Raw genomic sequence first — 7,021 nt, forward strand, 5'->3', positions numbered from 1 at the left:
GTTTTTAATGTGGTGGCGGACACTGTTTGTTTCTATATGAATGTGCTGAAAGACTTAATGAAACCACAACATCGACCGCAGGGGGGCTTTTATTTTTTTTAAATATAACATTTCTGTCCATTTCTTTGAACTTCATCTCCTAGCTTGATGCTAATCGACAAGCTAACCGATTGAAATGTTGACCTGGGCCGCTTTTCTTTTTTATCACAGTTAATATATATTTTACTTTAGCTGAGAGATAAATTAAGAGGCTTAAATAAATGTATGTTGTAATGTAAACAATAAGGGGATTGTTAGCTTTAGCCTCTTTAACACTAGCTAATCGGCTAAACAACTGGAACTGACCTAAAACCTTTTTTAAATCACAGTCAAGTTATATTTTACTATAGCTAGGATGTTCAAAAGAAGCTAAAACATATTAATATTAACATATCTATAAATATTCAAGGTTTTTTCTGATCTGATTAACTTTAGCTTCTCCAGTCCGAGCTAATTGGCTAAAGCTAAACAAGTTAAAACACAAAGTCGTAGTTCAGCTTTTCTTTTTTGGCTCAATTTCCTAGTTTATTTTGACAACATTCTTATTCCCATCAACATGTAGCCCATGTTTATTTTTACTCTAACACTAGTAAGGCTTCTTAAATTATATATTTTTGCAGCTTGATTAAGTGTCTGTTACCCAGCTAATTCAGGTATGTTTAAATCATGTCTGTATTTTGTATTTTCAGTCTGAAAGCTTTTAATCCAGCGTTTAATCATTTTATTTGACGTTAAATTCCCTTTATTTCAATGAGAAAGTTGCACATTTGACAGAAAAACAAACTGCAGAATAAGTAGGGATATCCTCTTTAAAATAATTACAAGTATAATTACTGAACACCAATATTTGTTTCTAAGTTGGGCTCAAAACTCAGACTTAGTAACATTATTTATCAGTTTGTTTTCTAATAAATACTCAGTTTCAATAGGTATTTTTATTGGTCCAGTTAAGCTCTTTCTTTGCCAAATGGAATTCCTTTAAAAAAAAAAAAAGGTTTGATTGTCTAAACTTTGATTAAATTCTTCCCCGGTTTATTTTGTGGTTTCTCGGGTTCTGCTTTCGTCTCGTTTACGTGAACGTTGTGAACCTTTCTGTCGGCTGCTGTCTTTCAGATACAATGGTTTTATAAACTGGTGTCGTTGTATACATAGGTGTACGTTTTTTAAATGAAATGATTGCTCTTCTTAAATTGTAATGTACATTTTTTTTAAAAGTAAAATCAAAACACTGACAGTCTCCTGTTTTTAATTGTTGCTCTGCGCAGTACCACGTTCAGCCTGTTGGTGTCAGTAGAGAGTCGGAGGAGACTATGAAACACAAACAGTACATTCATAAACACTCTCATTATTTGAGATGACTTTAAACATGCGTTAGAATTGGACCTCAGGAATTAAAAATAACTTATTATTATTTGAATGTTTCATTTTGTTTATTATTTAAATTATTTTTATTTAAAATGTAAAATATATATCATTTGAAGAAATGGTTCTATATATTTATGAAAAACAAAAAGCAAAAATGCCTCGCAGACGCTCTTCCGTTTACTTTTTTAATAAATAAAAACAAATGGTCCGAAGATACACGGATTCATCTCCCTCCATCATGTTGATTTGAATCTGAAATTCTGAACATGAGCCCGCCCCGCTCGACCTTCTGAGCCAATCAAAGCACGATAATGTTTCCGTTTCAACTATACTTTCTCTCACACATGCATGCATTCTTCTCTTGCATATTGTCTTCAGACATGCATATACTGTTTATAATATTAAATGTAAACATTGAATGAATGTACATAAGAGCAAAATGTATAAATATATATATATATAAATGAGCGTTAAAATATATGAATATGAGAGCTAAATGTATATATGTGTGCGTTGAAATATATGTGTATGAAAATGAAAATGTATGAACGTATGTAAAAGGAGAATGTATGTGTGAAAGAGGACCAGTATGAATTACGGCCTGTACGGCCCTTCATATGAAACACTACTTCCACTATAATTCAATGAACACACATTGAAATATAACCTGGCCTTTGACCTCATTCACACAGTACAACTGAGGTATTCTTAGACAGATATCTATGTGTTGGGACGTACTATGAGATTGCACATTTGTTCACTGTCTCATAGCATATTTTAGTTTACTCAGTGCAGACAGGTTGTCTTGAATCTTGCAGACACTGCCCTTATTTTAACCTCTTAGTCCTTGAGCCAACTCCCTATTAGAGAACGTGCTATTCAAGCATTGTGTCGCTAACAGGTGAAGGTACGTCACCATTGGTTGACAGTTTTGAAAGGTTAGGATATTTTGATTCCTTACTATGTTATCATTAAATAATGCCAGATTAAATTAGAATCTAATACAAAAAGTGGTCATATGAATTAGTTACTATTTTTTTAACTTAATTACTGTGTCGCTAACAGGTGAAGGTACGTCACCATTGAGGCGAGACACTGTTGTTGTAAAACATTATTCACCATCCACCTCTTTAAAAATAATGACATTTCATTTCAAATGATAAGCTCCATCTTATAAACAGGGCATTAATAAAATAGACTTTACAAGCATATTTAATGCAATTTTGTTATTTAAAAAACCCTTTATTTATCTCCCAGTCAGACAGGACGTTTGCAGTGAGTTAGTCTCACCTGTACAGGCAGTGTTGGAGTGTGTTCAAGGTGAAGAATGAGATCATAATCATTAGAAGCAGTCCAACCAGTCAGACCGCTCACACTGACACAGGCTGCAGCCATCAGACACTTAGATTAGCATATATATATTAGGAAAAGGGGAGAAATAGTTAGCCAGGCTTTTTCAAAAAAATTACAAAATACACATTTAAGTGTACTTAATATATCTCTGTACAAAAACTGAAATGTGTAAACAATTTGGCAACTTGTTTTGGTCCCGTTCAAGAAATAGCCCGACCCTGTTAAACGTCTTTGTTACAGCCGCTGCTTTCCTGGTGCTGTTAACTCTGTTTGTGTGTGTGTGTGTGTATGTAAATGAGCTGTGCAGTTCCTCTGATGCCATTGGCCGTCCCACCCTCGCAACATCCGAAGAGGTGATTGGATTGACGTCATCCAATCCCCGCCCGCTTCCAGCACATCCTCCGGGGGAGGAGTACAAAGGCCGGGGAAGGACATAATTCTAGAGGCTCTGTGTTGTGAGACAGACCAGGGTGGGTGGACCCGGAAGGGATCTCGGGCGGACGGCCCGGGGGCAAGGCAGAAGCCGAGAAGGGGGACTCGGGCGGGCGGCCCGGGGGCAAGGCAGAGTCCAAGGGTTGGGTCTCGGGCGGACGGCCCGGGGGCAAGGCAGAGTCCAAGGTGGGGAACTCGGGCGGACGGCCCGGGAGCAAGGCAGAGTCCAAGGTGGGGAACTCGGGCGGACGGCCCGGGGGCAAGGCAGAGACCATGGAGGGGCGAAGGCCACAGCGGGCGAACTCAGGGGGCCGAGCATGAGGGTGAAGGCAGCGGCAGGAAGAGTCAGGGTGCCGGGCCCGAGGGCGAGGACCGCGGCAGGAAGAGTAAGGGGGCCGGGCCCGAGGACGAAGACTGCGGCACTCAGGGGGCCGGGCTCGAGGGCGAAGACCGCGGCTCTCAGGGGGCCGGGCTCGAGGGCGAAACCAGACAGCTCCGGAGGCCGGGCAGGACCCGGTGTCGGCCGAACAGGAACCGGAGCCGGTGGGACAGGCTTCGGCAGGATCCCCCACGGAAGAGGACCAGGAGTTGGCAGGACCATCGGCGAGACAGGTGATGGCGGGGCCTCCAACGGAACAGGACAAGGGGTTGGCAGGACCTCTGGCAGAATAGTTGTCGGTGGGACCCCCAGAGGAACAGGACATAGGATTGGCAGGACCCTCGGCAGGAGAGTAGTCGGCGGGACCTCCAACGGGACTGGACATGGAGCTGGCAGGACCCCCAGCGGAAACTCCAACGGCACAGGACATAGGGTTGGCAGGCCCCCCGGCAGGAGATTAGTCGGCAGGACCCCCAACGGGATAGGACATAGGGTTGGCAGAACCCCCGGCAGAATAGTTGTCGGCGGGACCTCCAACAGGACTGGACATGGAGCTGGCAGGACCCCCGGCAGAAGAGTAATCGGCGGGACCCCCAACGGGACAAGACATGGAGCTGGCAGGACCCCCAGCGGAACCTCCAACGGCACAGGACATAGGGTTGGCAGGACCCACGGCAGAAGAGTAGTCGACAGGACCCCCAACGGGACAGGACATAGGGTTGGCAGGACCCCCAGCGGAACCTCCAACGGCACAGGACATAGGGTTGGCAGGACCCCCGGCAGGAGAGTAGTCGGCGGGACCTCCAACGGCACATGACATAGAGTTGGCAGGACCCCCGACAGAGGAGTAGTCGGCGGGGCCTCCAACGGGACAGGACATGGAGTTGGCAGGACCCCCAGCGGAACTTCCAACGGACCAGGACATTGGGTAGGGACTTGAGACGTGACTCGAGATGGGACTTGAGAGTAGACTCGAGAGGGGAACCAAGGGGGAACTAGAGAGGAGACTCAAAAGGGGAACTAGACGAGAGACTAGGAGAGGGGACTCTAGAGGGAACTCGAGATGGGACTAGAGTAGGGACTTGAGAAGTGACTAAAGGTGGGACTAGAGAAGGGGCTAGGGAAGTGACTAGAGGAGGGACTTGAGAAGGGACTAGAGAAGGGACTCTGGAAGGGACCAGAGAAGTGACTAGAGAAGTGACTGGAGATGGGACTACGGAAGTGACTAGAGGAGGGACTTGAGATGGAACTCGAGAGGTGACTCCAGAGGGAGCTGGAGGGGTGACTTGAGAGGGAACTCGAGAGGTGACTTGAGAGTGGACTCGAGAGATAACTTGAAAGGAGGCTTGAGAGGTAACTCGAGAGGAGACTTGAGAGGGAACTCGAGAGGTGACTCGAGGGGGAACTTGAGGAGACTCGAGAGGTGACTTGAAAGGAGACTCGAGAGGTGACTTGAAAGGAGACTCGAGAGGGAACTTGAGAGGGGACTCGAGAGGGAGCTGGAGATGTGGCTTGAGAGGGGACTTGAGAAGGAACTTGAGAGGGGACTCGAGAGGGAGCTGGAGATGTGGCTTGAGAAGGAACTTGAGAGGGGACTTGAGAAGGAACTTGAGAGGAGACTTGAGAGGAGACTTGAGAAGGAACTTGAGAGGAGACTTGAGAAGGAACTTGGGAGGAGTCTTGAGTAGATTGGTTCGCCAACAGAACACGGGGGGCTGGCGTCGGCCGGTATGCCGACAGGACACGGGGAGCTGGCGTCGGCCGGAGACGTGGGGCTGGAGTCGAAACCATGGCTGCTGGAGCCAGGACTGAGGCTGGAACCATGGCTGCTGGGGCCGGAACCATGGCTGCTGGGGCCAGAACTGGGGCTGGAACCAGGGCTGGTGGGGCCAGAACTGGGGCCGGACACATGGCTGCTGGGGCCAGAACTGGGGCTGGAACCATGGCTGCTGGGGCCGGAACCATGGCTGCTGGGGCCAGAACTGGGGCTGGAACCATGGCTGCTGGGGCCTGTACTGGAGCCCAAAGCATGGCTTCTGTGGCTAGGGCTGCTAGCCTGGACCTGCAACTCATTCTCTTAGGAGCCTTTTGGAGGCTCCATGGACCTCCAAAAGCCAGACGAGTTCCAGAGAACGGCTCTTGGACAGGAGCAGGAACTGGGGCAGAAGCAAGGGTTGACTCCAGACTAGTGTTAATTTCGTTGATGAAATATGTTCGTCAACGACCTTTTTTTCCAAGATGAAAACGAGATGATGACGAGACGGTACCGACGGCAGTAAACAATAACTGTAACGAAATCATCATGCAATATCGTTGACGAAAAGTAACGAGACAAAAATGTAGTTTACTAAATAAAAACTATGCCAAAATCTCTCTTTACTTTCGTTGACGAAAAATGAAGAGACGAAATATTACCAAAGATAACGTTACATCTCTGATAGTCAGTTTTTCTCCCAGCAGTTCCATTTCCGGTGCTGCGGCTGGGCAGCAGCTGTGTGTCTGTGCTGCGCGCGGCGGTAGATTTGAATTACACCGGGCAGCGGCACAATATGAACTGTCAGGAAGACTCGGGTCTAACTCATGGTCTAACTAACCTTATTTAACAGAAAATAAAATGGCAACAACAGGGCTTGGGAGCAGTGGTCGCACTCGCGTTTACCGAATACCCCCCCCGTCAGCGCGAGTGATTCATAAATTATGCACTCGATGGATAATAATGGATTATGACGGAAATGTTACGATCCTGTCCATCAAAATTACTGACAACGAAAAAGTCTAAAGCCACCACTGCTTGGGAGAAAGAAACAATGTGATATTTGGGCCCATTTTCGCTACAATGAGGCGGAGAAAAAAAGCGAATGCATTGTTTTATCAGAAGGGAAGCAATGTGGCCATAACAGAGTAAAACACCACAAACCTGACCATAATACTCTCTGCAAAGCTGCTTTCTAATCAACCTGTGTTTTTCATCAAATAAGGACAAGATATAATCTTATTGTGAAATACGTTTGACTAAAATGACAAATTATTGGTTTTGGCTAGACTAGTTTGACTGAAATGTTCTATATAATCTGATGACTAAAAAAGACTCAACCGTTTTCTTTGACTAAAATAAGACTAAAATGCTCAGACTTTTAGTCGACTAAAACTTGTCTAAATAAAAACAGGATGAAGGTGACTAAATATGACTAAAACTTAAAAGAAAATTTAACACAGGACTAAGACTAAAACTAAATTAAAAAATAGCTGACGAAATTAACACTACTCCAGACGGATCACACCGATGCGTGTGGTGTCATAATGGGAATTGGGAGGCAGGGAGCCAGCATGGCTGGGGCTAGCAGGCAGGGGATAACACACAGAGAGGAAATCCAAAATCCAGCCAGGTAAGAATTTCACCAAGCCTGGCTTCTCCATAGCCATCTGGCGCGCCTCTGCCAGAGCTGCCTCTCG

Source organism: Gymnodraco acuticeps, unplaced genomic scaffold, assembly GCF_902827175.1.
Source record: "Gymnodraco acuticeps unplaced genomic scaffold, fGymAcu1.1, whole genome shotgun sequence".
Taxonomy (NCBI): Eukaryota; Metazoa; Chordata; class Actinopteri; order Perciformes; family Bathydraconidae; genus Gymnodraco; species Gymnodraco acuticeps.